This window comes from Trachurus trachurus (assembly GCF_905171665.1).
Source record: "Trachurus trachurus genome assembly, chromosome: 13".
In the NCBI taxonomy this organism is placed as follows: Eukaryota; Metazoa; Chordata; class Actinopteri; order Carangiformes; family Carangidae; genus Trachurus; species Trachurus trachurus.
Genome location: NC_139892.1, coordinates 12,275,708 through 12,287,069, shown reverse-complemented (window position 1 = coordinate 12,287,069; position 11,362 = coordinate 12,275,708).

Sequence of the window (11,362 nt, the reverse complement as noted above, 5' to 3'; positions counted from 1 at the left end):
TTTACATAAAAAAGACTTTGAATGTTGATGAAATGAATAAAGTCAGATAAGTATAACCTGTACTGACTGTGGGAAATTCACTTTACATGCACTGAGCTCCTAATGGATACATCAAGTTATTTTTTTTAAAGTTGAACTTGAGGTGATGAAGAAATGCTGATAACTTTTCAGGCAGTCAACTTATCAGTGAGTTATTGCAGCTCTATTATCAATGGACATAGAGAAACCTCACCAATTTCATCAACATGAAGAGTTATTGATCAGTTAGGTCAGCGAGATTCATCCCCTGAGCACCTGGGACATATTTGCACCACATTTCATGGCCATCCATCTAAATTTTTTTGAGCTAGTCCAAAGCCTCTGAAAAAACAGCACAAGAGACTAAATTTAAAGGTGCTGATTTAAAAGAACATCAACAACACAAGCTACTGGCAGCGTCTTGTATTCCTGGATCGATGTCTGATAACAGGAAAAAAGTGAATCTGTCTCAAACATCATCTCTAAAAGTCAACATTTGGTGCCAGTCACTCACTCAGAACAAAAAGGCAAGGATGTGTTTTTCCCACCCTGAGCTCACCACTCTGAGTGCATGTTTAGTAGTCACTCAGAGTAGAAATCCATTGCAGAGGCAGTGAAGATATCAATTTTTCCAACAACAGGCAGCAGAACCTCTATAAACCTGACTGCAGTGCAGCCAAACACATGTAGTGCTTTGAATGGGAGGTGTGGCTGTTGGTCTCTGGGAACTGGGAATTCAAGACACTGAAATAATAACAGCAATAACTGGCCTGACAGGAAAGAAAAGTAAACTATATCACCTCATCATAGAATCAGCCACAAAACCGCACTGAATATTGGAAGCTGATTTTACTAAATGTTAACAGCACAAATGTAGCTCAGTTTTTCCCATAAATGATCATGCAATGTTTATTTTGGACTGCCACACCTTGATGTTAGCTTCTCATTACCCATTTGCATGCACAGGAAGCTCCGTTTTAATGTATGCCCTTGCTGACGAGGCCTCAACACAAGTGTTTAGCATTAGATAATGAACCTCTGAGAATGAGGCAGCAAAAGCTTCTCCCCAAAACCAACCCAACCCAACACATTTTTATTTTATTTAGCAGCACAAAGACAACATGAGTGTAATCACTTATGTCTTGCTATATCCTTTTAATGTTGAATAAATTAGAGTACAGAATCTCTCATTTTTAGCTTAAATCCTGCTTGAAGACTTCAATGTTCTCCCACCAATGTGTGTGTGTGTGCATGTACATGTTTTATTACCCCCAGGGTGTTGTACGCTGACTCAACATCTGAGGGCTGGAGATAATAAATAAAGTCTATACAGGCAGTGTGTGTGTGTGAGAGCGTGAAAAGTATATGTTTCCTATCAGCGTGAGCCTCCGACCCACTAACCCACTTTATGCCATACCAGAGCAGCCCATGGTTTTCGCCATGCAACGCAGCGTCTGCTGTTTAGCTCACACCACCTGCTTGCCTATATTTGTACACTCATCATATACTATATATATGTAGCCTATCTATGTATGTATCCTACATGCCACATGTCATAACTGCTAAAGGGCCTGCTGAAGTTTGCACACACGCCGCTTCAACTGTCCAACTGTGGTGCCATCAATAATTGAGTGTTGCGATCAAGAGAGAATGCACAAATAGTTTCGCCTGAGTCACAACAGCAATATGGCTTCCTCCCTGCCTCCCTTCCTCTGTAAACACTGAGTTACATTGATGCATTGGAATGATTGATTGTCCAAAGGCTTGATATGTCATCCAAAGCATGAAAAACAGCAGGAACGTTTTGATTGTTCATGCATGGTGTAGCTGGGTGTGGCTGCCCTGGGTTAGATTACAGCCGGGACTTGTTTGGGACATATTTTCTTCCTCAGCGACTGTAATTAGAAAAGCCTTCATGCTCCCTCGCTCATACAGCTAACCCATACTGTAACTATATAACTCCTCTGGGCTATTTTCCCAAACTCCTGCCAGACTGTAAATGACTGCAACTTGTTTGATTGGCAGCGCATGAGAGCTCGACATGGAAAGCAAGCTTATATGCGCAAAAAACGGTCGTATTAAAATGCATCCGTCCTTATTAAGATTCAGAGAGGATTGGCTGATGCTGTCTTTATGGTGCTCTCTGTCTCTTCATTGTTATTGAACGAAAACCCATTAAAGCCGGGCTAAGACTTGGCAAGCTTGCAGGATGCTGCCAATACAACTCCGCTGACATTGTCGGTACCCTTGATACCTCAGCCGTTCGCCGGTCTCATGCTGAATGATAGAAATATTGGAATTCAACTGATTTCCCTTGGCAAAGCCTGCAGACACTTTCCCAGCTGCAGTTAAACACAATACGAGAGGTGAAACAGCTAAATTGAAAAGATAAAATAGTTTCAGCAGGCGTTTTTTAGAGACAATAGTGCCAATCAGGACGGGTCTTAAAGGCATGAATAAGGGGAGGGCTCAGTCAGTGCATTCTCCCACAATATATCCCTCCATGCCAAGGGGCTCGGAGGAACGCAGCAACAAAATGGCAGTGTTTCTCAGTGCTGTATTAGCAGCCATATTGCTATTCTTGTCCTGCTGCTTTGTTTTTTTCCCCTAATGGTTAATTCAGTCACCTGCTCTTTGGCTGATCTCTGCAGTGGCGTTCCAAACCAAATGCACGTGTTTGCAGTTCATTTAGGCCAACGCTTGGCTGACCACCAACATAAACACACTGCTCAATGGTGGCAGTGGTCCACTATCAGCTCGGTTAATGGTCTGCTTATGCTACCATGGTTGATTATTGGCGTACCGACATAGGCGCCTGACTGCTAAAATACCAAGAGAGATCTCTTGTTGCACCTGATAATGTGGAAAATCCCACTGAACTAATCAAAAAAACAAAAAAAAACAACTGTTAAATATTATGTCCTGTTGTTCCAGATAATGTGGTTACATTTCCATTTTAACTGGTGATTAACGCATAAACACTGAGGCATGAGTCACAGGCCCGGGTCACACTAGAGATGGATTGAGAAAACAATTGACAACATTACTGGGGGTCAATGAATAATTTGCAGAGCAGGTCAAAACCTCTTCCCTGTTCGGAATTGAATATCTTATTTATTTGAGTGTTGAGCAGATCAAGAAGTTTCAAGACTTTAGGTTATTATGATTGGCATTCTTCTGTTTTTTCTCAATGTGCCTTGCAATGTGTGGATTTAATTGTCATTTTTTTTTAATTAAAAGATCTTTGTTTTGATATTTTTCCCATACTTCGCTTTAAAAAAAAAAGCATTTAATGTTCATTTTTGTTTCATTTATCTGTGTTTTTCTGCAAAGTAAACAATTTTTTATGTAAATATATAATAGTAATAATGAAAAAACGAATTAACTTTAAACCCCACTGAACACCTGTTGGAGAATTTCATATCTTTCAGTGTGTTTCATCTCTTGACCGAGATTATACAGTTGATCATTGACCTACACGTGACCTAAAGTGGCCTCCAGGGGGGGACAAAGTCCAGGTGACCGCAGCCAAGGCTATAAAGAAGAACTGGAAACCTGCTGCCAGGGCAGGGGCACTGGAAAAAGATGAACTTTAGAAAGAACAGAGGAATGTACTTCAGCCTTGACCCCATTTCCCACGGTCAGAGAATTACGACACCATCATGGATGAAAAGGGAAATGGCGGTAACAGTAATTGTGTTAATGGGGTTGTATATATTGATTGTAGTAGTTATGGCTTTTGTGAGATTTCATGTCACTCTTCCTGCAGTTTCCTCCATTCAAAACTGCCACTTACATCCTTGGACTGTTTCCTATTTCATTAAAACCATTGTCACTGATATTCACCATTACTGTAATAAACTGTTGAGGAGGTATATAGCCTGCATTTGTGTACTGTACATTCTCTAACTTTCCATTTTCTATTTTAAGTTGTCTCTGTCCAATTAACTGAAAAAATAGTGCAGCAGCCTTGTTCCTGTCCACGTTGTTCATACAGATGAATTGTACATGCATCCAATAGTTCAGTGATACAATTTCATGCCTCAGTAGATGAAATTGTGAGACTATAAATTCAGTACGAGGTTTATGCTTTTAGACATTATTAAACCTACTGCATCGCACAGTGAAGTTTGGAAGGGAATGAAATGTGATGTGTGACGTTTCCATATTTTTATGAGCCACATCAGGGATAATGATTTTTTCCAATACAACCCGTGCCAAACATTGACCGGTACTGGACTACAACATGAATCTCATACAGATGGGCATATCAGTATTCCTCCATTGACTTTATACACACTACGAATGGGGATAATTTCTATTTACATGATAGTGCTAATGTTAATTATCTTGATCAATACCTTTGTTTATTTAATAGGCTACAGCTGACTATTGTCTAGTGTGTGTGAGTGCATGTGCCTGTGTGTGAGATGAGCAGGATGAACAAATTACTAATAATAGTGATTTAATTTGATGTGAAACCTTATTTGTGCCAGTCACATTAACCATCCCCTGTTTTAATTATCAATGTATTTACACGTAGGCCTATTTGTATTGTATTTACATCTAGTATATATAATAGCCTATTATAATAAAAAAAGAGGAAGAAGAAACCTTCTCGTTTTCGGTCAAATTGGCTTTAGAAATGAAAGGGTTAGCTTTCACCAAATTTCAGATTTTCGAAAAGGTGCGCTTCATGTTGTTACTCGCGCCTCCCGTGGTGCTCAACTCAACAGAGACAGCGGTCATAGGTTACAACTTGCGGGCAACAAAGTTTTGAAAACAAACGCACCTGAAGCCTCCATAACCGGAAGTTGAAAAAAGTTGAGGAAAAGAAAAGATAGCCGACAGCTTTAACTTTTTACGACGGATAGTTTTCACAACTTGCACTATTTGTGAATGCCATTTTGATTGTTTTGGACGGTGGACCAAAGGAATTTTCTGGAAATTATGAATAATAACCGAGGAGTCGTCAAAGATGTGGACAAATAATCGGACGGTATGGAGTCACTTCCCTTCGCCATATTGCTGTAGTATAACTTAGGATTTGGTCAAATTTAATTTATAATACATTTGTAATCATGGTTTGTTTGTGCACAATGAACTGAACAACTGCCGAAAATCTAACTGGGCTAACGATGTTGCTAAGCTAGTTTTGTACAAGCTAATGTTACAGTGGCATGCAAAAGTTTGGGCTCCTCTGGTCAAAATCTGTTGATGTGAACAAGTGGAAGATTGTGATCTCCAAACGGCATAAAGTTATAGATGACACATTCCTCTTACATTTAAACAATATAATTTTTATTTTCATCTTTCACATTTTCAAAATGACAGAAAAGGAAATGTGCTCTAGCCCTAACCCTCCTTTGGAAACTATCACAGCATGTGAATAATTACATAAATAGCTATTAACTGAGAGCTCAAGTCTCCTGGGTTTCCCATTCTTTTGCAGGGTGCAGTTTTGTTTCCCATTTTCACTCTAAATGCCTTTTGGAGATCATTTCATCTTCCACTTGCTGAACTGTTCAGAAAGAAAGAAAAATTTGACCAGGAATGCCCAAACTTTTGCATACTAGCTGCTAGCGACCAGTGGGTTTCAAGAGGCTGAGCTCCCTCAGGTGTGTTTTATTGCTCCCCCTTTTTACACGTAATGTAGAAAATACGACTTTTATTGTCAAAATCCGCCATTATTATTTTACATAATGGTTGACAACCTCACTTTCCTAACTGCTGTGTGAAGTGCAGTCATAGTTTAGCAGCAGTGAGGCAGGCAGACCTCTCCTCCTGATTTGGATTCATGCTGTTGTGAAAAGGTTTCTTATAAGAGCCATATGGTACAAGAGGGCAAAACTGTATTAAATGGATTAAGCAGTGTTTATCTGCTGGAAAATGTCACTACATGGTGCAGTAAGTGAGCATACAAGGACATAGATTTTAGGAGGGTATTAGAAAATGTTACATGCAGTACTGGCATATTGACTGTGTGATATTCCTTCAATATGTGTGCACAAGATATCAAAGATTAGAGTAACATTAGCGGCTTTGTCCTGTTCTTTATCAGATTTAAAGTTGTGATAGGCAGAATCAGAATACTTTATTGGTATCCTTGGGGGAAATTACTAAATTACAGTCACTCATTCATCAAGAAATAGAGGAGGTGAATTGATACAAATATAGGCTACATGATAATACATACATAAAATGTGAGAAAACATATGTGCTGTATAACAATATACAGTATGATGATGAAGGATGCTGGACTGTGGCAGGGACCAGTTTGAGCTTCAGCCTTTCACCGTGTGTATAGCCATTAAGGGCATATAAAGATAGACTTCTAAGATATTTGTTTTGAAATAGATCAGCTTGGCTCTGTAAGATTTTAACAGAATAAATGTTATCTTTCTTAACTAGCTACAGCTGATATCCGCCAGTGACAGCTGTCATTTCAGCCACCAAATGGATAGATGTTGTTGCCCACAGCCTGCTTATGTTTGCCTAATGCCTATGTGTGAAATCAAAGACCTACTGTTGCAAAAATGACATAGATAGTTGTTAATCTCCCACTGGTGTCTGTGCGTGTTTGATGTGCTATTGATAAGGTCGATATAAGGTCAGCAAGGAAACATAAAATGCATCAACTTGTATTTTTCCCATCAAATCTAAACTCTTTCCTGAACTGGCTCTGGTAACCAGCGTAAGAGAATAGCACCCAATAGGAATAGGAGGTGGGTTAAAGGTCATCACTAGGCAGACTGTGCCTCTCTATGTGGGAGGTAAAGGTGCGTCCAAATGTTGTGTGACTTGGCCATTTGTCCCTCCTCTTCTCATCACCTCCCTGCTCTCCCCTCTGCCCACCAGCATCCTGCCTCTGGACATTGTGTGGGTTGTCACTGTCATGGAAGAAGAGGGAGGGGGGAGGTTAACTGGTGTGATGGCACTTCCCTCGCAATTCTGAAAACAACTGCAGCCAACCAAGAAGAAAAGCCAAAGAAGTTTTTTTTTTTTTTTAGTGTTTTTAAGTTTGGCTGTGAAGCAAACTGCCTCTTTGAAAGGCCGTGCTGTGATGATAGCCTTTGTAGATGAACCCTGGTGTTGGAGCCTGCTGCTTGTACTCTTGAATTACAGAAGCGAAACCCTTATGAATAAAACCGTCAATCATGCAGATCTGACAATATCCCATAATTCCATTGTGCATTTCCCCCATTCATATACAGGCAGCTTGCTGGCAGGCAAACGAGAATAAATAATCACAGGTAGTTGGAACAGACATCGGCATTCCCAATGGGCTCCCAGCCGCTGGAAAACACTGTTGTGCGCCACTGCCTTGCAGCGGCAGCCGACAACACCCATGCATCATAACAATAGAGCACTGGCACGCTCAGGACATATTGACACAGCAGTATAGCCGGGCTGGCAAGGTGGCAATCATGCCCACACACTGGTAGGCCTGGCAGAAACATGATCTGGAAGAGCGGCCGACTGGAGCCCTTGGGCACGGCCGTTGGCAAGCTTTTGGGGCGTTTATAGTGCTGTGGTGTAATGAGTGTGTGATTGATTGGGACCACAATGGGGGCTCATGTAACTCAGAGTGGTATACAGCTCACACCAGGCGGCTGGCACTCCTGGATTAGAGCCCCCATGGGTTCCCACCCAGATTAAAGGGTTACATTAAACGGCATGAATAAAAGATTGAAATTATTCTCTTTGGAGCGTGCCCGCAGGAGAGAGAGGATTGGAGTGTGTTTACATTTGTGCCTGCTGGGAAAGGATGCCTCGGATGAAGCTTTTACTATTTCCTGTTTCCTTGTGAAACACACACATGCTCCCTCACTTGCAGTAAATGTCTCTATCTGTTGCTTTATACATCCAAGGGCAAGCAGAATTTAAATATGTAATTACCATCCACAAATTGTACAAATGGGACACCAGGAACACGGTTATGCCGATGTTAAAGGTTACCTCAGTCATTTAGGTAATTGCATTTTACATGCTTGGGGCCAGGCTCTCCTTGAAGGGGAGGGGGCATGGAGGGAACAGCGCTGCCACCTGAACTGCGTCGGAGGAGGAGGAGGAGGCATCCAGAAGCGTAATGTTATCATAGTTTAATGAGAACATTTGCGCCCATGGTCAACATCATTTTTTATTTTTTGCTGCTCAAACCTTAAGAGAGATAGCCACGGGCCCTTTTTATGATTTTAATCTTTCTAATTGGCCCCACAGTTCAGGAGCTAATGTAATGAAGAAAGATGGGGGCCATCTTAATCAACTACAGGAATTGTGTGTAAACCGGTGGGCAGTGCGGTTGCCTGGCAGGGTCCGACTCACGCTCCCCCCTCCGCTTCCACAACGCCCCTATTTCATCTTCAGCTCACAGATCACTTAAGCAAATGAACAGGCTTCTCACATGTCGTCACAGTGATATTTCACACGTTTTTTCTGTTTTTTTTAACCAGCATTATAAATATTACAGCCATTTCCCCCACTCTTCCTCGGCCTGCTTTTGCTAATTATTTATTTATAAACATCACAGCTTAAGCATTTTTTTTTCTTTTTTTTTTTTTTTACGGCAGGTCATACCCAGTCTTTGCCAAGACTGATGTGAAACACTGAGCGTAGGATGCAAAAAAGAAGAGCCTGTAAGAAAAAAAGGAAGTTAGATTTACCACTACATCAAGGGGAATTAGGAAATAAAATCCAGATTCAGTGCCATCCTGATCGGGGATTCATCAAGCTGTCTTTATTGATTAGTAATTCATCATTCAGGTCCGGGGCAATAGGCTAACGCAAGCGGAAGAAGACTTGGCTCGGGCCTCAGATGATGACTCGCACATAATCAATGGCTGATAATACAGAGGCCGTCCTAATTATTGACGAGCAGAGCAATGCTGTTTCCCTATTCATTCACAGAGGGGTCGGTTTAATCGCCGTCTCGGCCTCAGTTGGTCTTAGACCAGTTGGTTAGAGCGAGCTGAGGTCCCAGGGGAGACGGAGGTTAAAGGGGTGACGGAGCTTGGGATCCAGGGGCCTAAAACGATACACAGTTGTTCTTTCTAAACAGGCAGGGATAAGACGCAGAAAAGATTTTAGTTATCAGCCGGCTCGTCGGCCGACAGCCGCGGAGTCACAGGTGCAGATAAAGCACAAAACCAACAACAACTTAAGGCAGTGTTTCAGTCTCCTCCTCTTAACCACTCTCTGTTTTCAGTCTCTGCATGTTTTTGTGTGTGTGTAAGTGTGTGTGTGTGTGTGTGGGAACTCTTGTTAAACTGCAGCATGCTTAGCGGCTTGTGGTTAGAAAACGATTTCCATTATTTTGCACTTGGTGTGTTGACAAAAGTCTTTCATGGAAGGCATTCCAGACATTTTTCTGTCTCTCTTGTGAAAATCAACTGGAACGTGGACTTTGGTGGTGGTGGTGTGGGGGGGAAAACATCAACAACACACACACATTGTTAACTCTGAGCCAGTAGTAGACAGTGCTCTGTGTTTAAGGCAAGAAATTAGGTCTGGGTGAGACAGGGTGGTCTGACATCTCCCTTCCACGCTGGGACAAATGTGGGTCATAAAGCTGAGGCAAAGTGGATTTACACTACGACTACTAAACCCCCCCCCCCCCGCCCCCATTTGTCCCAAAAACCACAGTGGCCACCCCTCACCTCTGCACCTCCACTGACCCAGTCCTGCAGGTATCCCCTTTCTGCACCAGGTGGCCTTTGACCCCTCAGTGCTGTCAGGTGATATCTTAATGGAAGAGTGTTTTCAGTGTCACAACATGAATGACTGCTCACAGACACAGATCTGACCTGCTAACCTCAGCACTTCACTTATAAAAGGTGGATTCATTGTATTTTCTCACTATTTGTGGTAGTTTAAAGAGGAACTACGCAAGTCCGGTCGCTTTTCCGCTGTTTTGCTGCTAACCCTCTTCTCGGTCATGTGCATTTGTTTTTCTAATGAAGCTGGCGAAAAAGCAATCAGTAGAGCAGTAGATTACGTTATATATCACATACGATGTTACAACGTGTATATTTGTGTAGTTTAATCTGTCATAAACAAGAGATTACGGGTTTATGCAAGATTCTGCAAGGTTGGGTTTCATCCAAGAAACATAATAAATGACATGCACGTGGAAGGCAGAGAGACTTCATTCTCCCGCATAACAAGTTAAGCCATTTATTAAACCATCACAATTACTCCAAAGCTGTTTAATTAAGGTAAAAATGTAGCATAGTTAAAGGGACGAGGAGTTTCTCCAGCGGCAGAACGAAAAATTCTGCGACAATAAAAAAGTCTCATATTAATGTGGATGAATCTACGTTACCCACACTTGTTAACGGGCCCATTTTCGATACATATATCGTTTTGTCTCTATCGTTATTTTGTTATTATTAGTGGTGGCGGAAATGCTGGGCGAGCCGACCAGCGTTTCCTTACTTTCGGTTTCGCGGCGAGTCATGAGAATAACACCGCCGAATCGCCGTTTATGGTCGGGACTACGACGGTATGTGATCGTCTTCGAACCTCTGACTTTAATTCTTGATGAATGAAAACACGAGTCTGTCTTGCGCCGGTCAAAGAATTTCACGGTGCGCGGAAGCTCATAAATGTAGTGTGAAAACGCTTCGCTTTTCCAAAGCTCCTCGTTGTCCCTTTAAGATACAAATCCTGCATAGTTCCTCTTTAAAGTAACAAATGATATATTGAACAAGCCAGACGCAGACGATTACACCTCTCTGCACAGGAAAATAATGTGCAATGCTAAATATGCACATTGTCACGTTATAAAGTTGTTAACACGTTAACAATACTGTTACATGTACAGATCCTTTGGAAGCTAATTGATGTTAGCATTTATCAGGAGTCATGTTTCCTGCTACTCCTCTTTTGATCTGCACTGATTCGTATCAGAAACGTATCAGGCTCTAGCTAGCTGCTAACTGTGTCCATCTGTAGTGTGTGTGTGTGTGTACAGGTAGCACACAGAAGGTTTATCAGAGCTTTTTACAGCTGGTAACAGCTTCCTGTTATGCCTGTAAATGACACTGATCACAGTGGTGAGACTGAACCAAAACAGCTTAGTGGAAAAACAGTCAGCTAAAAGATGCTAAAAGCTTTTGCATATCAATTATACTATATATCACACGCATATTACTTTGAGACATGCAGTGTACAAACAAATAACCCTTTCTCATCATACAAGTGAAGATATTTGTCACATTGTTTAATACAAATATTTCATGGTGCATGACCTTTTCTATTATTAATACATTTTTTGTTTTTATATTATTTGCATATTTATATATTTTTAAATGTTAATGATACCTACAAGCTCTTCCAAATATTA